Below are 27,901 nucleotides of genomic sequence, written 5' to 3'. Positions count from 1 at the left end.
AGGAAAGAACCAAAAGACAGCCCTTCTCTGTCTACGCGCCAACAGCCTGATTCACTGTATGTTTTCCTATGGGCTTGTGCCATTATAAAATGCTTCTGTGAATCAGGCCCCATGACTCTGGAACCTCCTCCCCGTCAACATCAGACTTGCCCCATCACTTCTACAGTTCAGGAACGTGCTGAAGACCTTCCATTTCAAGGAATGGCTCCTCCTTAACACCGAGGTCCACACACCCTGCACTCCCCACCATACCTGAGACTCAGTGATCTGCTCTCCTCTGTCCCCCCAGTGTCTTGTAGATCCTTCGCTGCCATTTGACAGCCCTACCCTGTTACCTCTCTGCTCCTTTTTTCTCTGCTTCTCTCACTGTGTTCTTCCCTTTATGATAGTTAAGTGCTCTGTTGCTTCCCAAAGCCAGGTCCACGCTCAATAAATACCCTAATAATAATAATATTAACAATAATAATAATACTAAAGTTTGGCCCCCAGTTGCAATTCAAACTTTCTCCTCTGATCTTTTTAAGAGAGTGTGGACTGGATTAGTTTGTCAGCTTTAGATGAACATCAAATGTTAAGACATGCACTGGATGGATCCCAAATAAAGCACTGGTCTCTGATGTGTGGGCAGTCTGCACTTTGCAAGTTTGAATACCGCCACAGGGCTCTCTTAGCCTTTTATCCTTCCAAGCTCGATAATTCGAGTTCTTTAAGATAGGATAACAACAACACCTGTTGTTACAGCGTTTAGAAGCTGGAGGAACCTTTCATGAAACACTATACAAGCACATACATTTTGAAGTCAATTACACGGTAGCCCGCCATGGTGGCAGGCCCACCAACAGCATGAATCATTTGCACAGTTGCATGCACAATGCATATGAGCCATGCCAGCATGCACAAAAAGTGCTATAGTTGTTTTTCAGGCTATAGAAAAGTCTAAGATTCACCACCTGTAGATCATCATCATCATTTGTTTAGCGCCTTTCACCATTGGTATTGTCCCAAGGCGCTGTAGGTTGAATGCCCTCGGGGGACCGGAGTCCAGGTATGGGAACATTTGTCAGAGGAGTTTAGAATGCGTGTTTGCATTTTAGCCAAAGTAAATGGGTAGGGGCGGCCGGGTTCCTACTAGCTACCCATTTCGAGCTGGCAAGTGGAAGGGTGCTTTGAAGTTGACAAGAGAGAGTGCAAGGGTAGTAGGTTCAATATGTGTCCTGTTAGACCGAATTTCTGCTGTGGGACATAGCTGCATTCTGATGGCAGAGGTGCTGTGCGGTATGTCGTTGTGGATGGAGTGTGGTTGCAGATGCGTGCGGGTGAGTTGCCTTAGGCTATCTTCCAGTAGCATGGAGTGTGATACGTACTCATCTGCAGTTGCTGGCTTCTTGGCTTCCTAGTTGTGGCATGGACTTTCTCCTCCTTTTGGCGGTTATTAGCTTATTCTTACCGTCATTCAGTGAATGCATGGACGTTCCTTGCAATGGCTTGGCCCATGGCGATTTTTGGCCTGCCAAACCTGTTGAGAGGGCGATTATAGAGGCGGCCCCATGCCTCTATCCACAGTCCACCGATATGTTCAAATCAGTGATACAGCAGAGCAGTGCCAAAGGAAGGAGTGCAAGCGCCTGTTCCTGCCTCGCCCGCCTTTGCTCCTTCTCCACACTCTTTCTACAGCTACGACATAGTCACAGTGGCATCTCGCCCTTCTAGGGCGAGTCAACATCTGGCTTGGATTTGGTGGAGGCAGAGGGGCCATCAGTCGGGCATGTTGTGCCCTGCTTGGGTATGAGGTGATACAGTAGTGCCACCTTCCCCACCGAGGAAGGACACAACAATGGCGGTGCCCCATTTTAGGGAGGGGATGGTGCAAACAGGTGGCATTCTATATTAGCTCTCCATTGGCCGCTACTGATTTGTCAGTGGACTAGTACAGGATGCGGCCACTCACTTCTGGCAGCACACGTCCAATGTTTTGGACCTGCCGTCCAGAGGAGGTATACGATTCCAAACATTGCCGAGTTGTCCTCCATGTGTTGTTAATGAAATACTTTTGATTATTGTAATCCTCGGCACTACACATCGAGTAAGTATTAATACAAATATATGAAACAATGTTATAAAGGTTATGAATTCCATTGCAGCCTTAAAAGAACACGTCACTTAAACAGCACTTAAAAAATGGGACCACGGTGGGACGTGAAATTAGGCCATACATTTTCTTTGTATTTGTGTTATGTCGTGTTTTGTAATGTTAAGCTTTCTAAGGGAATTTGTACAGCACACTAGCACCTCTGATGCAGCTTCCAGGCGCTAGACCCCATAAGCATGAACGAGGACTGGTTCATGAGCGGCACCTATCTAAGCTCTAAAGTGGGTGGTGTTTAGAGGTTACCTGAACTGGTAATGGTCTCAAAAGGATCGCATGGAAACTGAAGGAGAATTCCAGAGGCGAGCAGCATTTACAGAGAATCTCCTTTCACCATTTTTCTGTACCTAAGATTCGGGACACAGAGAACATTTGAGATATTTTCTAGGAAGGTTTTCTATAGCATAATTATATATTTTTTTATATCGTGCTTAATACCGAAGAGGTTTCTAAGCGCGGACCCAGGATTCGAACCTGTGTTGCTCTGTGCTGTCTTGCTTCCAAGAGGAGCATGTTGCCACTGAGCTCTAAAATGATGTGAGCCCAAGGGTAACAGAGCACTATACAGAACTCTCTGAAGATTGTGCAGAGTGGTAGAATTCATACTCATTTCCACATTGAAAAAATACAAAGCATTATTTTAACAATGCACTGACTTGCTTCATCAGAACAGAGAGCACATTGGTGTTTCGTTTTGGGTGTACAAACGCCATGGCTGTCAACCCTGTGTTGCTTTCGCTTCTGCAGTGCATCTGCAGGCTAGTGGCAGTCATCATCAGTCTGCAAGGCTGCCTCCTCTGTGACCAGTAGCCTGCAGACAGCTTGCAAATACACAATTGGTTATTTAGTTAATAGAGGCTAGTCAGAAACAAGTCTGGAGGGATTTTGTGAGTCAATGCAGGAAGTTAATAATCTCTGGAGGTCGATTGTATCTAGCTTTTTGTTAAGTAAGGTGGACAGCCCTCCCCAAGGACATGTCCCAACTTATACCTGGGTCACTTGGGTGGATGCACAATAACAGTAAGTTAACATATGTGTTTCTGAGTCATGTTCTGTAAAGGAGAATGATAGGAAGGTGCACTATGTCGGGTACATTGTCTATCACAAACCTTTCCATAAAGGCATGCAAGAGTTGAATGAATCATTTTCAAGGTCCCCAAGTCTTTAAATCCCTCAATCACATCCTAAACCACCAATGCGTATGAATAATGAATTCCTAGGTCAGAGGGCACAGTTCAGCACATCATAAACCACCAATGCGTATCAATTATGAATTCCTCTAGTCGGAGGGCACAGTTCAGCACATCCTAAACCACCAATCCGCACTAATAATGAATTCCTAGGTCGGAGGGCACAGTTCCGCATGTCCTCCACCAATGGGGATGAATGATGAATTTCTGCAGTCAGAGGGCACAGTTCAGCACACCCTAAACCTCCAATGCATATGAATGATTAATTCCTGCAATCGGAGGGCACAGTTCAGCACATCCTAAACCACCAATGCGTATGAATTATGAATTCCTCTAGTCGGAGGGCAAAGTTCAGCACATCCTAAACCACCAATCCGCACTAATGATGAATTCCTAGGTCGGAGGGCACAGTTCCGCATGTCCTCCACCAATGCGGATGAATGATGAATTCCTGCAGTCAGAGGGCACAGTTCAGCACACCCTAAACCTCCAATGCATATGAATGATTAATTCCTGCAGCTGGAGAGCACAGTTCAACACGTCCTAAACCACAAATGTGTATGAATGATGAATTCCTGCAGTCAGAGGGCACAGTTCAGCATGTCCTAAACCTCCAATGCATATGACTGATTAATTCCTGCAGTCAGAGGGCACAGTTCAGCACATCCTAAACCACCAATGCCTATGAATGATGAATTCCTGCAGCCGGAGGGCACAGTTCAACACGTCCTAAACCACCAATGCATATGAATGATGAATTCCTAGGCCAGAGGGCATAGTTCAGCACATCCTAAACCACCAACGCGTATGAATGATGAATTCCTAGGTCAGAGGATCCTCGTGATAAATATATACTGGCAACATAAAGCTGCTGGAGAGTTGGAGTTTTTCGATAATTTATGCGATCTTGTGGATAATGTATCAGAAAAAGAGGAAAATGCAGCCATCATAGTGTGCAGAGACTTCAATATTGATCTTCTAATGACATATAAGTTGCAACATAAGGACAAACAAAATGATAACCTAAGAAAAACCATAGTAGAAGAACTCAACGTCAGAAGTATGGACATATTAAATGGAAAGACGTTAGGAGATATACCAGCACAAGTGACCTTGTTTGCGAGATAACCAAAAATCTATCTTAGATTATGTTGTTACTTCAAAAAGTATGACAATGAACATCTGTGAGATGAAGGTCATTAAAACAGACCTAAGTGATCCCAATCTATTAATAATCACCTTTAAAACAGAACCTACAAAAGAACAAACGAAATAGATTCAAATGATTGAAGTGGAGCAAGGTGGAAATCGGTTGCCAATGAACAGGACTAAGATAATAAACCTGACAGCCTCATTACACATATCAAGATCTGATAATGACCGCACTATGGTCGAATACGATGTCCTTCTCCAAATATACAAATTTCAAAATCAACAAAATATGAAAAGTCTGGTGAAGAAGCATATATATGACCCGGAGGTGGTCAGAAAAAAAAGGATCCTACGAAAACAGCTGAGAACTTTGGAAGACTCTTTTTTATAAGATCCTAGAAAGATAAAGAAAAAAAGAGAAGGAAAATGCAGTATAAAAACTGGATCAAGTGGTATAGAGTAGTACTCGAACAAAATGATGCTGAAGCTATGATGTCATGCCTAGCACAAAGAAACTCAAGGGATTTTTCGGCTGCAATTAATGAGCTGGAAAGACCGCAGAATGTGAGCCTATGTAACATGGTAACTGAGATCTTGTGGACTGCTCATTATACTACGCTCTTTCAGAAACTGAAGCCTGCTAATAGCCTTGACGAGAAGAATAACTTCTCGTGGAACATCAGTATGGTGAGAGATGACATTTGCAGTAACATCAAGAAACTAAGTGCCTCACGTGCTCCTGGGCCTGATGGCTTGACCAATTACATCCTAAAGCAAAACCCAGAAGAATGGGCTGACTTTTGTTACAAGCTCTTTGGGATGGTACTAAAAGAAGGAGGAATACCAAAGACCTGGAAAAGAGCCATAATCATCCCCATTTTCAAGAAGGGTTCGAGATTAGAACCTAACAACTACAGACCCATTGCACTACTAGATGTAGTGGGGAAACCTTTCACCATCCAGATGTTGAAGCAATTAACAGCCTGGATTAAACATGCTGGTGTGGCAGACGCGAGGCAAACTGGCTTCGTCAAAGGTGTGGGCTGTAGTTTTAACCTGTTCATTTTGAACATTGTGAAAATGGAAGCGATAAAAAAAAAACACCTCTTTACATCGCATTCATTGACTTGGCGCACACCTTCAATGGGGTTGATCGAGAGCTGCTGTGGAACAAAATGACTAGAAAAGGATGTCCAACTAGTCTACTTGCCTCGATAAAGGCTCTTTATTCTGGGACATCTATTCAAGTTCCTTTAGATCAGAGCAGACATATAACGAACCTGATAAGAACTACGCACCACGTCAAACAGGACTGTCCCTTAGGAGCCACGCTTTTCAACTTCTTTTTCTCAGAGGCTGCCGATGCTCTTGAGAGCGTGAATTTGTTTCCTCCAAAGATTAATGAAGAGCACATAAACATGATCATATACGCTGACGACATCGCGATATTAGATCTGACTCCCATTGGTCTGCAGAGGAAGATCACAACATTTAAGGATTATATTGAAAAAAATAAACTTTTATCAATATACAAAAAACAGAGATCCTGATTCTAAAGAGCTTACAGGGATCAAACAAGCAAAAAGCCAGCCAAACTTTTAAATGGAGGTTAGGCAATGATGCCCTAAAAGTGGTGACAGAGGCAAAATACCTGGGCATTACAATAAGCGCAAATATTAATGACGAACCTATGGTAAAGAAGCTGATTTCGAAATGCAAACAATTTGCTGCGCAGGCTGCTAAACTCCATGCGAAATATGGAAAATGTTCAATGCTTCCAGTCATATGTTTCTACAGGAACAAAATCATTCTGGCCATGACGTACAGGTTTGAGACTCTATTTGGGTGGGACCACGAACTGTGGTCAAGATGTGAACATGTGATATGGCGAAGAATACTCCAACTGCCCAAGGACATTCCAACTGCCTGCATGAGGTACGAGATGAGTCTATCTTCCATTAATGTGATCGTCATATGGAACTCGTTAACCCTATTTAGAAAAGCATCTGGAGCTGATAGTATCATCCAATTTTGCATATTAAAAAGTGATAAACCATCAAGCGAAGGACTTTTAGGCCTCTAGAGATCTTCCTGTGTGACGATCCTAAAGCAGTTAAACATGGATAAAGAAACCCTTCTACAGAATCCAAATGCGGTGAAAAAAAAACTATTTGAACAGGATTGGATCGACACCTATGATAAGAGAATGCAACATAAAAGAATGAAAAACAATCAACCCGAAGCAAAAAACAGAATGTTCTCCCTAGGTATATGATTCATTTCCCGTGCAAATGGAGGAGATCAATTTTCCTTAAATTTAAACTAAATGCATGGATAACGAAAGAAACCTCGTACAAAAGGAAGCAGAGCTGCGTGTTAGATCAATTGTGCAGTTTCTGTCATGGTGCCGAGGAATCTTTGAAACATCTGATGCAAGAAGTAGATGTATGGGTCAAGAGATGGACAAATGTACCACGTGTACCGCTGAGGAATGGTGGAGTCGGATACACATTGGCGAAAATAACAAACTGATATTTGCATTTATTTATTTATTTTATTTATTTGGATTTGTATAGCGCACATCTGCCCGGGGCATCGCGGCGCTGGTCAACTAGTCTCACTTAGAACATGTAATTTCCGAATGCATAATTTACAACAAGTAAGTGGTTTGAACAGGTTACATACAATAGTTACAAGTGTGATTGTTACATACTGTTGTCTCAAAACCAATATGCACGTTATTATAAACAGGTGTCACATACCATAAAATAGGGCGAGAGAGTTAGTTGAAGAGGGTGGTTTTTAACAGTTTGCAGAAAGTTTGGCATGATTTTTCGTTCCTGAGTGCCGAAGGAAGGGCGTTCCAGTTTTTTGGAGCTAGGTGCTGGAAGCTGGAACCTCCAGCTTTACTTCTTTTGAAAGTGGGTACATAGGTCTGGTTAGACAAGTGTGATCTGGTGGGTCTGGAGGACGTGATGTGGGTGATCCTTTCGGATAGTTATGGTGGGGCGTCAGCAGAGAGGCATCTATGAGCAATGGCCATAGATTTGAAGAGGATGCGTTCTTTTATAGGTAACCAGTAGGCCTCTTTTCTAGCATGGGAGATGTGTTCCCTTTTCAGAATACTCAGGGCTGTTCTTAAGGCGTTGTTCTGAGTGACTTGCATTTTTTTAATGTTTTTTGCCGAGGTGCCTAGGAAGAGGGCATTGCAATAGTTCAACTTAGTTCCTACTGTAGCTCTGGCTATTGACAGGCAGTTTTTTGTTGAGAGGAAGGGTTTCACGCATTAATTACCTTGGTGGTGAGTGCAGCGGAGGACGCTATGGCATTTACCTGCCGTGACATGAATAGTGTTTAGTCAAGGTAAACTCCTAGGGTTTTTACAGCCGATGAGACTGTGATGGCGGAGTTATCGATTTTGAATGTTTTGTATTGTGGTGGGAGTTTGTTTAAGGTTTCCTTCGTGCCAACTATGAGGATCTCTATTTTGTCTCCGTTTAGGCATAGGCCATTGGATGCCATCCAGGTTTGGATGGCTGTATAGATCTTGGTTAGTGCCGCAGCGTCTTGTTCATAGATGCATGTGAGGGGGAGTAGAACTTGAGTATTGTCGGCATAGTTGGTGTAGGCTATGTCTCGACGATCTAAGTCATTGAAAAGTGGGAGGGTGAAGATATTGTAGAGTGTGGGGGCAGTGCAGGAGCCTTGTGGGACACCACAGTGGATGGTGGTGGGAGTGGCAGAGGCGGAGTCTGAGAAGTATTTCATGAGTCGACTTCCGAGGAAGGATGTGGTCCATGAGATGGCTTGCGGAGAGAAGTAGGCTTCGGTTTTGAGTTGCGTGCCTAAAATGTCATGGTTGACCAGGTCAAAGGCAGCAGACAGGTCCAGCAGGAGCAGGAGTGCTGTTTTACCTTTGTCCATGATGCCATTGAGTTGTATTTTAAGATCGAGTAGGGCTGACTCGGTCCTGTGTCCTGGGCGGAAGCCTGATTGTCTTTTCCCTAGGATTTTCTTCCAAGTATTGTTGGATTTGCATTGTGTTTTTGGGATCTAGGGTGGGTTTTTGAGGAGTGGGCGCACCCATGCTTCGTTTAGGCTGTCTGGAACTGAGTTAGCATTGAAGGAGGCATTGATGAACGATTTAAGAAACGGTGCCAATGTTTCTACGCAGTCTTTGACTAGTTTGGCGGGGCAGGCATCGTCTTTGCAGTTAGAAGGCTTGATTTTGTTCACAATTTCTATTATCTCTAGTTCGGAGACTTCTCTAAATTTGAATGGCGTGATGTTTTTTTTTCTTTGACCTCAGACACTGTTTCTGCATGTGCGGTTGATAAGAAGTGCTGAGTGAGGTTTTTGTGGTGGACTAGAATTTTATTCTGGAGGAGAGCTCAATTTTGTTAAGGAGGGCGGACTGTATGGTGTTGCACCAGGCTTGATCTTTAACGATTTCGCGAGACTTGGTTGCAGGTGTGGATAGTTCCTTGAATATGACGAAGAGCTCTTTAGATTCTGAGCTGGCATTGGAGATTGTGTCGTTATAGGAAGTGGACTTAGCTGTATTGATGGCTTTTTTATATTTGGTGGCCAGTGATTTGTAAGAGGATAATGAGGAGGCGCTAGGAGAGCTTTGTCAAGAGTTCAGTGCTTTGCGTTTCTGGTGCGCAGTTCTTTTAGTTCTGTTGAGATCCAAGTGTTGGAGTGTTTGATATTTTTGCATTTTTTTCTTTTGGAGAGGGACGATGATGTCTATGCAGGGGTGTAGGAGACACATAAAATCTGGTTGGGACAGGGGACATCTTGGGGACTTTGCTTTATTTATTTATTTATTTATTTATTTATTTATTTATTGTGTTTTAGTCAAAGAACTCGACTTTTCACAAAATTAGAATTAAAATAGCAGTACGTATTAAATTACAAATATCACTGTATAAAACAAGAGAAAAGAAGAAAAGAAAACAGAAGAAAATTAAAGATGCTGCAGCAAAGAACATGGGCCTCATAACAAGTACGGCGGTAGGGAGTTAACGGCACCGGTAGGGATGCCGGTGCCGTTAACCCCCTACCGCCGCATTTCGAGGTCCCTTAGCGGGTCCCACTAAGGCTGGCTGGTTTTACCAGCCGCCCTTAGCGGGAGCCGCTAAGGGACCAGGGAGTTAATAACGGGCTGCTATTTGCAGGCCCGTTATTAGCTCCTTCCCCATTCCCATTGAGCCCTATGGGGGCTCGAATGGGAATCGGGAATGGTTTTCAGAATGGGGATTTACCGGGTCCTCCAAGGTTGGAATGACCCGGTAAGTCCCCATTCCGACTACCCGGACACGGGTTTGGAGGCAGCCATGGTGCTATTAGCACCATGGCTACCTCCAAACTCGTAATGAGGCCCCATGTCTTTGTATCTTGCATTTCTGGATTTTTCATCTGACTATGAGCTTGTGGTAAGAGAGAGGAAATAACAATTACTTCCAGTGGGCCACAGCTAGGACGCCAGCTCGTTAAGAGGCAGATCACCTGTAAGTGGACTCCTGCCGAATAAAGGAGTTGAAGCTTTTTCTACCAACTGCAAGTTGCTACCTTTTTTGTGTGGGGCAAGGAGACGTGTGTGTCTCTTGGAATGGAAAGATGGGGGTTTCAAAGAAAGAGGAAATCTTGTTTGTACCTCTGAGTCAGCTCTCTTTTGGGAGTAGGGGGACCAGGTGTGTGATATTGCTGCTTTGCTGCTTTGACTGTCCTACGGGGGTTGGGGGGGTAACAGCAAACAAGGAGGATGAGCGATCGCAAGCCCACCCCCTTATAAGCACTACACAGGTCTGCGGTCGTCGGACCCGGGGGATGCCTAGTAGGTGGGGTGTATGTGGACCCAGGGGGGTGTCCAGAGGGGCTGCCCGCTATGTGGGCGGCCCCTCTAGCGCCCCTGCTAGGGCCTGGCCAGCCTCTCACGATGAGTCTGGTCCCTCTTATTCCATCTCATGCTGACCTTAGAGCCTAGCCTTTCTTTTCCTTTGTCATTCCGAATGCAGAGCTGGACTCTTCATTCCCCGTTTAACTTTTGCTGCAAAGCCTGATCTATTTGCTCCACTCATATGTTACTAGGAAGGCAGAGCATGGGTCCTCTGCCCTGTTACATTATTCAAAGAGCCCCTCTGGCCTTTCTTTGCCTCTCCCTTGTCTCACTGCTTGCTTGCTTAATACATACCTCCTTGCTTGAACACTCAACATATTCTCCCTAACATAGCAAAGGCAGCTATCTATTTGTTCTGTGTCTTAAATTGGCCTCTTATTTCTGCTTTTCTGTCTGCAGGGGAAAGGCATTTGCCAGTCACCGCCATGATGGTTCTACCTGGCCATAAGAGACAACAGCTAGCCAATATTGGAAGAACATGGGCATATTATGCCAGAGGCTGGCAACTGCCTTCCTAAAGCCTACACAAGAGACAGAAATCTTGATTTTGTTTCTAACAGTAATTCAGTGGATGAAGAAACGTGAGAGCACACATATTGCTTATAAAGGAAGGGGAAGATGTCACACTTGGTTAAGACATTTTGATCACGCCAGGAGCTAATTTGCAGCTGCAATTAAGCGATTACATTTTAGACTTCTGGCTTTAAATAACGTTAGCATCACCTGGAAAGCACAGAGGTTGCTCAACAGGGTTCCTGAAGCACGAGGGGTACCATACTCGTGGGCATGGATGATTGGAGGGCATTCTTGCTTTGTTTTGGAGCCTGGCCCCTATAGCCATGATGGGGCAGGGGCCTATTACTTTTGGTTGTACGTACCCTTTGAGGATGGGCAGACATTGCCTCCTTCTTTAGCCCACTAACAGCTCTGCTTTGCAACTTTATCACACATACCTGTCAGGTGGCATGTAACTCAGTGCTACTAATGTTATCAGCCTCAGAAGTCTGGAATCCTTTGCCACATCAACTAGGGTACAGGCTTGCCACCTGAGACTTACCCATGTCTGAGTCGGCATCTGTCGCCCTGTGGGGAAGACACACAGAAGGAGCAGGGCACAGTGCCCTTGTGTGTTTTTCACACTTCTTCCTCGGGGTGGGCACACTTCACTCCGAAGAGAAAGTGGCACATGCTGGGCAACATTCTACCACTTTGACAATGTAACCCAAAGAGCGAAATTGGCTATTTGAAATACCTCTGTCGACTTATTATTGCGCAATCCACACTGATGGGTTTCAACACCTGCTTAACGCGAGTTGGCAATTAAGGGCATTTGCCAACGCACTCAAGAAGCACAGGACACCCTCTTACCAGCGACAGGCCATGCTCACTCATTCTGATCACGAATTGGCATTTATCTGGGGTCATGTTAAATGTATTTATTTATTTATTACATGTGTAGCATCACGCAAAACCCCCAAGCATCAAGCCTCAGCGTAAACTGCATGGAGTGGACAACTTCCATTGGCGCATGTTTTTACTTTTACGCTACAAAATGGAAGATTTTAGTAATAAAGGCAGGTGAAGTCACATTGCTTTTCCACTTTGGAAGAGTGTAAATACGTCACCCAATTAGCGATTGTTGGCGGAATTGACAATGGCTTCCTCTGGACTCTGCCCGCTTTTACCAGGTTTAATTTCCAAGCAGATCCCAGAGGAATCCCTTTCCTTATTTCCAGCATGAGAATCCATGCTGGCAGTAAGGCCGCATTTGTCTGGTGGAGCGGGAAATACACGGGGTCCTGGTGTGTCCACTCGGCTCCCGAACTCCACCCAGAAAATGCACGAAAATCTGCCCATTTAGAAAAAGCAACAGTGATAGTATTTTCCACCACTTTTTCTGAACCAATCGACCTGGAAAATGCTGTTTCATTGGAAGCTGAATGCATTCACTCTGCCTATTATCCCACCGGAAGATTAAGCCAGGTGCTGAACACAGGTTACATACTCCTGTGCACAGTCGGCATTTGGAGAATTAACTAACTGAGCTACCTTACAAATGATATCTCCTCTGGGGCTTTAACGTCTTAACCCCTTAACTGCCATGGGCATTACCCCCCAGTGCCAAGGCCTTTTTTGGTGATTTCGGTATGTCGCCATTCAATCCCTTGTAACTTCTTTGTTACATGAGATATCTCGGCCAAAGTTGGCCCCTTTTTTCCCACATGGAGGCGGTCGCAACGCCACCCAGGAATCCTAATTTGCTGTAGGGGGGGTGAGAGAAAATAACCAAAAAGGAGAACATTTGGGTATTTTTCAGAAAATGCCAATAACATGTTGTACAAAGAAGCCTGTGGTGTTTTCCTTGTAAGAGCTAGGAACAAATGATTTGCTGTGCTGGATTGCCCATTTTCCAGGCTTTCAAGAACAGATTGAGTGGAAACCAAAATAACATAAATTGATATGCTAATCAGCCGTTTTGTGAGAGGTAGGCGTTTTTGGTGTTTTTTGTCCAATAGGACATGCGTGGACGGAATGAGAGAAAAGTGTAGGAAAGCAGGATGGGAAGCAAGAAAGGCATACATTTCTGAAAAGTAGACAATATTCCAAGTTTAGGAAGGGGTGATTTGCACAGGTCAGGCAACAACTATGTAGGGAAAGATTCCATCGTTTGGGGGGAAATTGGGAAAAAAAAACACAATTTCCGCACATTTCACTATGGTCACGCACCGAAACACGCAGCCAACAACACATGGCCTACCTTTCCGCATTCCCACAAGTTTCCCGATGAAAACGTAACTCACATGCGTGGGCGCACCTACCTGGGTGCAAATGGAAAAGCCTAAAACACTGGTAACCCCAAGTCTTTTTGCACAGCAGATTTTCAGGAATTTTGCTCATGTGGACAACCTACAGATTTGGGCCTAGGGTGTCGAAGCCACGAAGGAAAACAGGGAACCCCATGCATTTCCGAAAAGAAGACACCCGTGGGAATCCACAGAGGTATGACTTGCGTGAATCGCCCCATAATTTATGACCAACAATCCCTGACAAATTCTGAAATTTAGTGGAAAAAACTCAATTTTCACTTTGTCTGGGATTGTGGGTAATACATCCTACGGGTGTCTTCTTTTCGGAAATGCATGGGGTACCGTGTATTCTTTCATGGCTTCGACACCCTAGGCCCAAATCTGTAGGTTGTCTCCCCAAACCCTTTGGGGGTTACCAGTGGTTTAGCCTTTTCCCTTTGCGCCCAGGTAGGTGCACCCACACATGTGAGGTACTGTTTACATCGGGACACCTGTAGGAACGCCGGAAGGTAGGACATGTGGTGTTGGTGGCGTGTTTCGGTGGGTGGCAAGAGGGAAATGTCTGAAAGTTGTAGTTTTTTCACCAAATTTCAGACTTTGCTGAGGATTGTGGGTAATACATTCTGGGGCGATTCGCGCAAGTCAGACCTCTGTGGATTCCCACCGGTGTGCTGTTTTTGGAAATGCATGGGGTTCCCTGTTTTCTTTGGTGGCTTCGACACCCTAGGCCCAAATCTGTATGTTGTCCACATGAGCAAAATCTGCTCTGCCGAAAGGCTTGAGTTACCAGTGGGCTAGCCTTTTCCCTTTGCCCTTTGCGCCCAGGTAGGTGCACCCACACATGTGAGAACCACATGCATTTTCGATAATAAGACACCGTGGGCACCCCCTTTCCACTAAAACAACCATGGTGGTTCAATGGCCCCCCACACCCACCCAAAACAAGTTATATATATATTTGTTTGTTTTGCCCCAGGCTTGGGGGGTGGCTCTGCCAATATTTTCAGTGGCCTCCCCCCACCCCAAATGGATGGGGGCATCTCATGTACCCCTTCCTAGGGGCGGAAATCTGTCCCCAGGGAAGGCTACATAAGGTACCCCCGTCCACTTAGGGTGGGGGGAGAGGGTCACCCTCCCTTTCAAACACAAAAACTCCTGGTGATCTAGTGGGCCTCCCACCCCCACCCAAAACAAGTTATAATATGTATATATATATATATTTGTTTTGCCCTTCCCTAGGGGCAGATGGCACATGTGTGTGACCATCGGCCCCCAGGGGGGTGGCAAAACGTACTGCCCCAGGCTTGGGGGGCGGGGTGGCTCTGCCAATATTTGCAGTGGCCTCTACCCTCACCCCAAATGGATGGGGGCATGTCATGTACCCCTTACTAGGGGCAGAAATCTGCCCCCAGGGAGGGCTACATAAGGTGCCCCCCATCCACTTCCACCCCCCTTGCAAAAATCCCTGGTGGCTAGTGGTTCCACCCGAACCCAACCCACCCAAAACTATGTTAAAAAAATAATCTTTTTTTTTGCCCCCCTTCCCTGGGGGCAGATGATCACCCATCTGCCTCCAGGGTATTGCCCCCATGCTTTGGGGGCCAGGGGGGAGAGGGCAGCTTACATAGTAAGCAGCCCCTCCCCCCACTTCAAAAACAGATCCCTGTACGACACACCAAACACATATTCTGGGGGGATAAATGACATTACATCCCCCCCACTTAAAATTGTGGGGGGGATGTGTCCCCCCTGTCCCCACCATGTCCTACGCCCATGTGTCTATGGCTGTACTGATAGTGGATTTGGAGATGTCCGCCAGTACTGCTGGGTCTAGAGTGGCTGAGAGGTTGTTAGTAAGAGTGTCTAGATATGGTAGGATCCTTTCTTTAGTAAGGTTCCTGGCGCTTCTTGCCAAGGCTGGTGGTACGGGGCTGATTTTTTTCTCTGTGCTTGCGAGAGTGGGGATGAAGAAGGGAATAAGCGAGTAGTCTGACCAAGGGGTGGGTGTGATGGAGCTGATATCGATGCTACAGTTGTCGTCCGCTAACCAGTCCAGTGTGCGTCCTTTGTAGTGCGTAGGAGTGAGGTTTTTTGTTCGAAGCCTAGTTCTTGTAGTGCTAGAGCTAGGGCTGTGGACGGTCTGTCCTCTTGTCGTTGAATCAGAGGTTGAGATCGCCTAGGAGGATAGTTTTGGTGGTTGTTTTTAGGTTTTCAACTAAGAGGTGGGCAGGGTTTTGATGGAAGTCAGATATGGGGCCTGGAGGGCAGTATACTAGGTTGATGGTGATAGTGGAGTTTGCTGATAGTGAGATCTTAGTGGTGAGGGAGTCTATGTTGTCTCTGAGTTCCGATGAGGATTGTCTTATTTCTAATTGTTCTTTGACTATGAGGACTACTCCCCCGCCTGTAGTTAATGTTCTGTCCTGTCTGAGGATGGTGTACCCTGGTGGGATAGCTAAAGAGAGGGCAGGGCCAGCGGCATTGTGAAGCCAGGTTTCCGTGATGGCTAAGATGTCGAGGTCGAGGTTGGTTAGGAGATCATGGATTTCTGTGGCGTGAGTGGGAAGGGAGCAGGCATTGATCAAAGCAGATTATAAGTTGGAGGGTATCATGGATGTCTCTGTAGTCGTGGCTGGTGGAGACAGCTTGTGCGTACTATGTACGTTAGGGTTTGGTGTAATTTTTAGGGAGGTCTGTGGCCGGGTGGTTGCCAGGGTTGGCAGGTGGGGTTTTTGGTGGGTGTCTGGAGCGGAGACCTAGTGGTCGGTTTCTGGAGCTGGTGTTTCCCGGGCGTGTTGTGTAGGTAGGGTTAGGTTTCACCTGGTTCACTTGTGGGTTAGGCTTGGTGAAGAAGGATGGGAGGAAAGGGGTCGGAGGGATGAATGCTGAGGGGGCGCGATGTTGGCCATGTTGCGACGAGGGGTGTGCATGGATCACCAGTGATTAGTATGGGTTTGGAGACAGTAGCAACCTAGTTGTGGTCGTTAGTGCGAGGACATCACATCCAGCAGCAATCAATTTGGGCATAGGGCAGCAATCAATTTGGGTGTAGGGCAGCAATCAATGAAGTAACAATCAATGCAGCAATCAATGCAGTAACATTCAGTTAGGGCGTAGGGCAGCAATCAAAGCAGTAACAATCAATTTGGGCGTGGGGCAACAGTCAATGCAGTAACAATCAATGCAGCAATCAATGCCGTAACATTCAGTTAGGGCGTAGGGCAGCAATCAATGCAGTAACAATCAATTTAGACATAGGGCTGCAATCAATTTGGGGGTAAGGCAGCAATCAATGCAGTAACAATTAATTTTGGTGTAAGGCAGCAATCAATTTGGGAGTGGGGCAGCAATCAATGCAGTAGCAATCAGTATGGGTGAAGGTAGCAGTTAATTAGGGCAGCAATCAATGCAGTAACATTCAATTTGGGCATGGGGCAGCAGTCAATGCAGTAACAATCAATTTAGGTGTAGGGCAGCAATCAATTTGGGCGTAAGACAGCAATCAATGCAGTAACAATGAATGTAGGCGTAGAGCAGCAATCAATGCAGTAACAATTAATTTAGGAGTCCATGCAGTAACATTCAATTAGCGCATAGGGCAGCAATCAATGCAGCAACAATCAATTTGGGCGTGGGGTAGCAGTCAATAGAGTAACAATCAATTAGGGCATAGGGCAGCAATCAATGCAGTAACAATTAATTTAGGCGTAAGGCAGAAATCAATTTGGGCGCGGGGCAGCAATCAATGCATTAGCAATCAGTATGGATGTAGGTAGCAATTAATTAGGGCGTGGGGCAGCAGTCAATGCAGCAACAATCAATTTAGGCATAGAGCAGCAATCATTTTGGCTGTGGGGCAGCAATCAGTGCAGTAGCAATCAGTATTGGCGTAGGTAGCAATTAATTAGGGCATAAGGCAGCAGTCATTGCAGTAACATTCAATTTGGAAATGTGGCATGACATGCGGCCGTCGGATCAGCAGGGAGTAAACAACACAGTTAACAATAGTGAGGTAGTGATACATGAGGGTACCTAGGATTGGCGTAGGCGGTGGGTCCAGTTGAGGAAAGGAACCGGGCCGTGCTGCGATAGAGGGAGGCACGCAATTGATCGTTAGTCAAAGGGTGGCAAATAATACTGATGCACGTGTGTGGTCCGGGATAAAGGGTTGCTGCAGAGGGCTTTGGTTGCGTGGCTTTGCGGGTTTCGGATGAGTGCAATACCTGATGTATGAAGTGTTCAGGAGTGGGTGGCCAGCTGAAGAACAGGGTTCCTGGCAGAAGGTATGGTCACGCGTGGATAGGCAGGGACAGGATGTTGCCCTTCGCTCGGCGGCCTTAGCGAAGGCAGGCCGGCTCACGCTTACCGGTGCGTGATTGGCTGGTTAATACTCAGGTTTAGCCAATGGCATCAGGCAACAGTGTAGGGGGGCCGGTGAGAGGCAGAGAAACGTTTAGGCGATGTGGGCGGCCATTTTAGGGTGGTCAGCCATGCGGATCTCCAGTTGAATACTCTCAGCAATTATCGAAAACACAGGCATCTGTGGATGCTGGTGTAATTGGAATATGCAGTCTGAATGAATAAAAGATAAGGCTGCTATTTCAATGGGGAGCTTAGATGGATGTACGAACCCTCGGGAAGGCCCACGGGCTCACCTAGTAATTCACAGGGATCACGACTGCTCCTTCTGTGATGGTGCACTGCTCTTGCAGTGGGGGGAAGGAGCTCCACTTGGAGGAGCATTGACTGCCTTTGTAGAGATAATAGTGAAAAGTTTGAAAACGAGAGGTGATCCTATAAATGATGAACCAAATGAACCAGTCTAGTCCGGTCCAGAGTATATGGACCTTTTACGGAGCTTAACTTATGAAGCAGTTTTTTTACATTATATGTTGATTTATAAGTTTTAAGTTTAATGCAATTTGATTTTCGCCAATTTATATTGAAATATTGACGCATTGCTGTAATAAACCAATGAAAATAAAAATAAAAATAAAATAAAAATAAGAAGGAGTTTATAAGAGAAGAAATAACAAAAGAAATTAAATGAAGGAAGCTTATTAAAAGCAGTGATTGTGGGATGCTTTCCCAAGGTGAGATCCAAGACTATTCTGAAGTCAAAAGAGCTTGGAAACAGTGGGATGCCAAGTGACTAAGGTCGAAGAGGTCAGAACACTACAAGCTGTCTGAGGGGGAGCCCCTGCTAGTTTGGGAAAGTCTCTCAGGGGAGCAGTTTTGATGGCCTTTCTGAACTCTTTTGGCTTAGTTTCTATTTCAACATCTCATATAATTTGTTCCACAGTTCCTGAAGCTCAACCACTCCAAGACTGAATTCCTACTGCTAGCCAACACCACCAAAAACCCTGACATCCAGACCTGGCTTCCTGCTTTGAACATCGAGGGCTTCACACTCAAGCAGGCCAGCTGTGCCAAGTCCCTTGGTTTCAACATCGACAGACACCTCACGTTCAAACAGCACATAGCAAGGAAGACACAAACGGGCTGGTACAAACTTTCACTCCTGGGGAATATCAAGCCCTTAATCACAGAAAACGACTTCAGATCTGCTATCCAAGCCTTGGTCATCTCCCACCTCGATGGTGGCAATGCTCTCTTGGAAGCCCTTCCGGCGTCGACCCTGGCACCCCTGATACGTGTCCTGCATCTGCAGCAAGAGTCATTGAAGGACTTCACAAATTCAACCACATCACCCCGACTCTCATAGAACTGCACTGGCTCCCACTGCAAGCCTGTGTCATCTTCAAATCCTGTTGCATCATCTACAAGGCTGTTATCCTGAAGTCCCCAAGCTACCTCACTGAGAAACTCAGCATCTCCGGAGGCCTGCAATCCACCAAAAGTAAGGAAATGTGCAGACTTGAATTACGACACTGCAGGAAGGAAAGAACCAAAAGACAGCCCTTCTCTGTCTACGCGCCGACAGCCTGATTCACTGTATGTTTTCCTATGGGCTTGTGCCATTATAAAACGCTTCTGTGAATCAGGCCCCAAGACTCTGGAACCTCCTCCCCGTCAACATCAGACTTGCCCCATCACTTCTACAGTTCAGGAACGTGCTGAAGACCTTCCATTTCAAGGAATGGCTCCTCCTTAACACCTAGGTCCACACACCCTGCACTCCCCACCATACCTGAGACTCAGTGATCTGCTCTCCACTGTCCCCCCAGTGTCTTGTAGATCCTTCGCTTCCATTTGTCAGCCCTACCCTGTTACCGCTCTGCTCCTTTTTTCTCTGCTTCTCTCACTGTGTTCTTCCCTTTATGATAGTTAAGTGCTCTGTTGCTTCCCAAAGCCAGGTCCACGCTCAATAAATACCCTAATAATAATAATAATATTAACAATAATAATAATAATACTAAAGTTTGGCCCTCAGTTGCAATTCAAACTTTCTCCTCTGATCTTTTTAAGAGAGTGTGGACTGGATTAGTTTGTCAGCTTTAGATGAACATCAAATGTTAAGACATGCACTGGATGGATCCCAAATAAAGCACTGGTCTCTGATGTGAGGGCAGTCTGCACTTTGCAAGTTTGAATACCGTCACAGGGCTGTCTTAGCCTTTTATCCTTCCAAGCTCGATAATTCGAGTTCTTTAAGATAGGATAACAACAACACCTGTTGTTACAGCGTTTAGAAGCTGGAGGAACCTTTCATGAAACACTATACAAGCACATACATTTTGAAGTCAATTACACAGTAGCCCACCATGGTGGCAGGCCCACCACCAGCATGAATCATTTGCACAGTTGCATGCACGATGCATATGAGCCATGCCAGCATGCACAAAAAAGTGCTATAGTTGTTTTCAGGCTATAGAAAAATCTAAGATTCACCACCTGTAGATCATCATCATCATTTGTCATTTGTATAGCGCCTTTCACCATTGGTATTGTCCCAAGGCGCTATAGGTTGAACTGCCTCGGGGAACTGGAGTCCAGGTATGGGAACATTTGTCAGAGGAGTTAAGAAAGCGTGTGTGCATTTTAGCGAAAGCAAATGGGTAGGGTCGGCCGGGTTCCTACTAGCTAGCCATTTCGAGCTGGCAAGTGGAAGGGTGCTTTGAAGTTGACAAGAGAGAGTGCAAGGGTAGTAGGTTCAATATGTGTCCTGTTAGACCGAATTTCTGCTGTGGGACATAGCTGCATTCTGATGGCAGAGGTGCTGTACGATATGTTGTTGGGGATGGAGTGTGGTTGCAGATGCGTGCGGGTGAGTTGCCTTAGGCTATCTTCCAGTAGCATGGAGTGTGATACGTACTCATCTGCAGTTGCTGGCTTCTTGGCTTCCTAGTTGTGGCATGGACTTTCTCCTCCTTTTGGCGGTTATTAGCTTATTCTTACCGTCATTCAGTGAATGCATGGACGTTCCTTGCAATGGCTTGGCCCATGGCGATTTTTGGCCTGCCAAACCTGTTGAGAGGGCGATTATAGAGGCGGCCCCATGCCTCCATCCACAGTCCACCGATATGTTCAAATCAGTGATACAGCAGAGCAGTGCCAAAGGAAGGAGTGCAAGCGCCTGTTCCTGCCTCGCCCGCCTTTGCTCCTTCTCCACACTCTTTCTACAGCTACGACATAGTCACAGTGGCATCTCGCCCTTCTAGGGCGAGTCAACATCTGGCTTGGATTTGGTGGAGGCAGAGGGGCCATCAGTCGGGCATGTTGTGCCCTGCTTGGGTATGAGGTGATACAGTAGTGCCACCTTCCCCACCGAGGAAGGACACAACAATGGCGGTGCCCCATTTTAGGGAGGGGATGGTGCAAACAGGTGGCATTCTATATTAGCTCTCCATTGGCCGCTACTGATTTGTCAGTGGACTAGTACAGGATGCGGCCACTCACTTCTGGCAGCACACGTCCAATGTTTTGGACCTGCCGTCCAGAGGAGGTATACGATTCCAAACATTGCCGAGTTGTCCTCCATGTGTTGTTAATGAAATACTTTTGATTATTGTAATCCTCGGCACTACACATCGAGTAAGTATTAATACAAATATATGAAACAATGTTATAAAGGTCATGAATTCCATTGCAGCCTTAAAAGAACACGGCACTTAAACAGCACTTAAAAAATGGGACCACGGTGGGACGTGAAATTAGGCCATACATTTTCTTTGTATTTGTGTTATGTCGTGTTTTGTAATGTTAAGCTTTCTAAGGGAATTTGTACAGCACACTAGCACCTCTGATGCAGCTTCCAGGCGCTAGACCCCATAAGCATGAACGAGGACTAGTTCATGAGCGGCACCTATCTAAGCTCTAAAGTGGGTGGTGTTTAGAGGTTACCTGAACTGGTAATGGTCTCAAAAGGATCGCATGGAAACTGAAGGAGAATTCCAGAGGCGAGCAGCATTTACAGAGAATCTCCTTTCACCATTTTTCTGTATCTAAGATTCGGGACACAGAAAACATTTGAGATATTTTCTAGGAAGGTTTTCTATAGCATAATTATATATTTTTTTATATCGTGCTTAATACCGAAGAGGTTTCTAAGCGCGGACCCAGGATTCGAACCTGTGCTGTCTTGCTTCCAAGAGGAGCATGTTGCCACTGAGCTCTAAAATGATGTGAGCCCAAGGGTAACAGAGCACTATACAGAACTCTCTGAAGATTGTGCAGAGTGGTAGAATTCATACTCATTTCCACATTGAAAAAATACAAAGCATTATTTTAACAATGCACTGACTTGCTTCATCAGAACAGAGAGCACATTGGTGTTTCGTTTTGGGTGTACAAACGCCATGGCTGTCAACCCTGTGTTGCTTTCGCTTCTGCAGTGCATCTGCAGGCTAGTGGCAGTCATCATCAGTCTGCAAGGCTGCCTCCTCTGTGACCAGTAGCCTGCAGACAGCTTGCAAATACACAATTGGTTATTTATTTAATAGAGGCTAGTCAGAAACAAGTCTGGAGGGATTTTGTGAGTCAATGCAGGAAGTTAATAATCTCTGGAGGTCGATTGTATCTAGCTTGTTGTTAAGTAAGGTGGACAGCCCTCCCAAGGACATGTCCCAACTTGTACCTGAGTCACTTGGGTGGATGCACAATAACAGTAAGTTAACATATGTGTTTCTGAGTCATGTTCCGTAAAGGAGAATGATAGAAAGGTGCACTATGTCGGGTACATTGTCTATCACAAACCTTTCCATAAAGGCATGCAAGAGTTGAATGAATCATTTTCAAGGTCCCCAAGTCTTTAAATCCCTCAATCACATCCTAAACCACCAATGCATATGAATAATGAATTCCTAGGTCAGAGGGCACAGTTCAGCACATCATAAACCACCAATGCGTATGAATGATGAAATCCTGCAGTCGGAGGGCACAGTTCAGCACAACCTAAACCACCAATGCGTATGAATTATGAATTCCTCTAGTCGGAGGGCAAAGTTCAGCACATCCTAAACCACCAATCCGCACTAATGATGAATTCCTAGGTCGGAGGGCACAGTTCTGCATGTCCTCCACCAATGCGGATGAATGATGAATTCCTGCAGTCGGAGGGCACAGTTCAACACGTCCTAAACCACCAATGCGTATGAATGATGAATTCCTAGGCCAGAGGGCACAGTTCAGCACATCCTAAACCACCAGTGCGTATGAATGATAAATTCCTGCAGTCGGAGGGCACATTGTAGCACATCCTAAACCACCTATGCGTATGAATGATGAATTTCTCCAGTCAGACGGTACAGTTCAGCACATCCTAAAGCACCAACGCGTATGAATGATGAATTCCTAGGTCAGAGGATCCTCGTGATAAATATATACTGGCAACATAAAGCTGCTGGAGAGTTGGAGTTTTTCGATCATTTATGCAATCTTGTGGATAATGTATCAGAAAAAGAGGACAATGCAGCCATCATAGTGTGCAGAGACTTCAATATTGATCTTCTAATGACATATAAGTTGCAACATAAGGACAAACAAAATGATAACCTAAGAAAAACCATAGTAGAAGAACTCGACGTCAGAAGTATGGACATATTCAATGGAAAGACGTTAGGAGATATACCAGCACAAGTGACCTTGTTTGCGAGATAACCAAAAATCTATCTTAGATTATGTTGTTACTTCAAAAAGTATGACAATGAACATCTGTGAGATGAAAGTCATTAAAACAGACCTAAGTGATCCCAATCTATTAATAATCACCTTTAAAACAGAACCTACAAAAGAACAAACGAAATGGATTCAAATGATTGAAGTGGAGCAAGGTGGAAATCGGTTGCCAATGAACAGGACTAAGATAATAAACCCGACAGCCTCATTACACATATCAAGATCTGATAATGACCGCACTATGGTCGAATACGATGTCCTTCTCCAAATATACAAATATCAAAATCAACAAAATATGAAAAGTCTGGTGAAGAAGCATATATATGACCCGGAGGTGGTCAGAAAAAAAAGGATCCTACGAAAACAGCTGAGAACTTTGGAAGACTCTTTTTTTATAAGATCCGAGAAAGATAAAGAAAAAAAGAGAAGGAAAATGCAGTATAAAAACTGGATCAAGTGGTATAGAGTAGTACTCGAACAAAATGATGCTGAAGCTATGATGTCATGCCTAGCACAAAGAAACTCAAGGGATTTTTCGGCTGCAATTAATGAGCTGGAAAGACCGCAGAATGTGAGCCTATGTAACATGGTAACTGAGATCTTGTGGACTGCTCATTATACTACGCTCTTTCAGAAACTGGAGCCTGCTAATAGCCTTGACAAGAAGAATAACTTCTCGTGGAACATCAGTATGGTGAGAGATGACATTTGCAGTAACATCAAGAAACTAAGTGCCTCACGTGCTCCTGGGCTGATGGCTTGACCAATTACATCCTAAAGCAAAACCCAGAAGAATGGGCTGACTTTTGTTACAAGCTCTTTGGGATGGTACTAAAAGAAGGAGGAATACCAAAGACCTGGAAAAGAGCCATAATCGTCCCCATTTTCAAGAAGGGTTCGAGATTAGAACATAACAACTACAGACCCATTGCACTACTAGATGTAGTGGGGAAACCTTTCACCATCCAGATGTTAAAGCAATTAACAGCCTGGATTAAACATGCTGGTGTGGCAGACGCGAGGCAAACTGGCTTCGTCAAAGGTGTGGGCTGTAGTTTTAACCTGTTCATTTTGAACATTGTGAAAATGGAAGCGATAAAAAAAAAAACACCTCTTTACATCGCATTCATTGACTTGGCGCACACCTTCGATGGGGTTGATCGAGAGCTGCTGTGGAACAAAATGACTAGAAAAGGATGTCCAACTAGTCTACTTGCCTCGATAAAGGCTCTTTATTCTGGGACATCTATTCAAGTTCCTTTAGATCAGAGCAGACATATAACGAACCTGATAAGAACTACGCACCACGTCAAACAGGACTGTCCCTTAGGAGCCACGCTTTTCAACTTCTTTTTCTCAGAGGCTGCCGATGCTCTTGAGAGCGTGAATTTGTTTCCTCCAAAGATTAATGAAGAGCACATAAACATGATCATATACGCTGACGACATTGCGATATTAGATCTGACTCCCATTGGTCTGCAGAGGAAGATCACAGCATTTAAGGATTATATTGAAAAAAATAAACTTGATATCAATATACAAAAAACAGAGATCCTGATTCTAAAGAGCTTACAGGGATCCAACAAGCAAAAAGCCAGCCAAACTTTTAAATGGAGGTTAGGCAATGATGCCCTAAAAGTGGTGACAGAGGCAAAATACCTGGGCATTACAATAAGCGCAAATATTAATGACGAACCTATGGTAAAGAAGCTGATTTCGAAATGCAAACAATTTTCTGCGCAGGCTGCTAAACTCCATGCGAAATATGGAAAATGTTCAATGCTTCCAGTCATATGTTTCTACAGGAACAAAATCATTCCGGCCATGACGTACAGGTTTGAGACTCTATTTGGGTGGGACCACGAACTGTGGTCAAGATGTGAACATGTGATATGGCGAAGAATACTCCAACTGCCCAAGGACATTCCAACTGCCTGCATGAGGTACGAGATGAGTCTATCTTCCATTAATGTGATCGTCACATGGAACTCGTTAACCCTATTTAGAAAAGCATCTGGAGCTGATAACATCGTCCAATTTTGCATATTAAAAAGTGGTAAACCATCAAGCGAAGGACTTTTAGGCCTCTAGAGATCTTCCTGTGTGACGATCCTAAAGCAGTTAAACATGGATAAAGAAACCCTTCTACAGAATCCAAATGCGGTGAAAATAAAACTATTTGAACAGGATTGGATCGACACCTATGATAAGAGAATGCAACATACAAGAATGAAAAACAATCAACCCGAAGCAAAAAACAGAATGTTCTCCCTAGGTATATGATTCATTTCCCGTGCAAATGGAGGAGATCAATTTTCCTTAAATTTAGACTAAATGCATGGGTAACGAAAGAAACCTCGTACAAAAGGAAGCAGAGCTGCGTGTTAGATCAATTGTGCAGTTTCTGTCATGGTGCCGAGGAATCTTTCAAACATCTGATGCAAGAAGTAGATGTATGGGTCAAGAGATGGACAAATGTACCACGTGTACCGCTGAGGAATGGTGGAGTCGGATACACATTGGCGAAAATAACAAACTGATATTTGCATTTATTTATTTATTTTATTTATTTGGATTTGTATAGCGCACATCTGCCCGGGGCATCGCGGCGCTGGTCAACTAGTCTCACTTAGAACATGTAATTTCCGAATGCATAATTTACAACAAGTAAGTGGTTTGAACGGGTTACATACAATAGTTACAAGTGTGATTGATACATACTGTTGTCTCAAAACCAATATGCACGTTATTATAAAAAGGTGTCACATACCATACAATAGGGCAAGAGAGTTAGTTGAAGAGGGTGGTTTTTAACAGTTTGCAGAAAGTTTGGTATGATTTTTCGTTCCTGAGTGCCCTAGGAAGGGCGTTCCAGTTTTTTGGAGCTAGATGCTGGAAGCTGGAACCAACAGCTTTACTTCTTTTGAAAGTGGGTACATAGGTCTGGTTAGACAAGTGTGATCTGGTGGGTCTGGAGGACGTGATGTGGGTGATCCTTTCGGATAGTTATGGTGGGGCGTCAGCGGAGAGGCATCTGTGAGCAATGGCCATAGATTTGAAGAGGATGCGTTCTTTTATAGGTAACCAGTGGACCTCTTTTCTAGCATGGGAGATGTGTTCCCTTTTCAGAATACTCAGGGCTGTTCTTAAGGCGTTGTTCTGAGTGACTTGCATTTCTTTAATGTTTTTTGCCGAGGTGCCTAGGAAGAGGGCATTGCAATAGTTCAACTTAGTTCCTACTGTAGCTCTGGCTATTGACAGGCAGTTTTTTGTTGAGAGGAAGGGTTTCACGCATTAATTACCTTGGTGGTAAGTGCAGCGGAGGACGCTATGGCATTTACCTGCCGTGACATGAATAGTGTTTAGTCAAGGTAAACTCCTAGGGTTTTTACAGCCGATGAGACTGTGATGGTGGAGTTATCGATTTTGAATGTTTTGTATTGTGGTGGGAGTTTGTTTAAGGTTTCCTTCGTGCCAACTATGAGGATCTCTATTTTGTCTCCGTTTAGGCATAGGCCATTGGATGCCATCCAGGTTTGGATGGCTGTATAGATCTTGGTTAGTGCCGCAGCGTCTTGTTCATAGATGCATGTGAGGGGGAGTAGAACTTGAGTATTGTCGGCATAGTTGGTGTAGGCTATGTCTCGACGATCTAGGTCATTGAAAAGTGGGAGGGTGAAGATATTGTAGAGTGTGGGGGCAGTGCAGGAGCCTTGTGGGACACCACAGTGGATGGTGGTGGGGGTGGCAGAGGCGGAGTCTGAGAAGTATTTCATGAGTCGACTTCCGAGGAAGGATGTGGTCCATGAGATGGCTTGCGGAGAGAAGTAGGCTTCGGTTTTGAGTTGCGTGCCTAAAATGTCATGGCTGACCAGGTCAAAGGCAGCAGACAGGTCCAGCAGGAGCAGGAGTGCTGGTTTACCTTTGTCCATGATGCCATTGAGTTGTATTTTAAGATCGAGTAGGGCTGACTCGGTCCTGTGTCCTGGGCGGAAGCCTGATTGTCTTTTCCCTAGGATTTTCTTCCAAGTATTGTTGGATTTGCGTTGCGTTTTTGGGATCTAGGGTGGGTTTTTGAGGAGTGGGCGCACCCACGCTTCGTTTAGGCTGTCTGGAACTGAGTTAGCATTGAAGGAGGCATTGATGAACGATTTAAGAAACGGTGCCAATGTTTCTACGCAGTCTTTGACTAGTTTGGCGGGGCAGCCATCGTCTTTGCAGTTAGAAGGCTTGATTTTGTTCACAATTTCTATTATCTCTAGTTCGGAGACTTCTCTAAATTTGAATGGCGTGATGTTTTTTTTTCTTTGACCTCAGACACTGTTTCTGCGTGTGCGGTTGATAAGAAGTGCTGAGTGAGGTTTTTGTGGTGGACTAGAATTTTATTCTGGAGGAGAGCTCGATTTTGTTAAGGAGGGCGGACTGTATGGTGTTGCACCAGGCTTGATCTTTAACGATTTCATGAGACTTGGTTGCAGGTGTGGATAGTTCCTTGAATATGGCGAAGAGCTCTTTAGATTCTGAGCTGGCATTGGAGATTGTGTCGTTATAGGAAGTGGACTTAGCTGTATTGATGGCTTTTTTATATTTGGTGGCCAGTGATTTGTAAGAGGATAATGAGGAGGCG

Source organism: Ambystoma mexicanum, chromosome 11 (genome assembly GCF_040938575.1).
Source record: "Ambystoma mexicanum isolate Mex_15411 chromosome 11, UKY_AmexF1_1, whole genome shotgun sequence".
Lineage (NCBI taxonomy): Eukaryota > Metazoa > Chordata > Amphibia > Caudata > Ambystomatidae > Ambystoma > Ambystoma mexicanum.
This window is presented reverse-complemented; position numbering follows the sequence as displayed.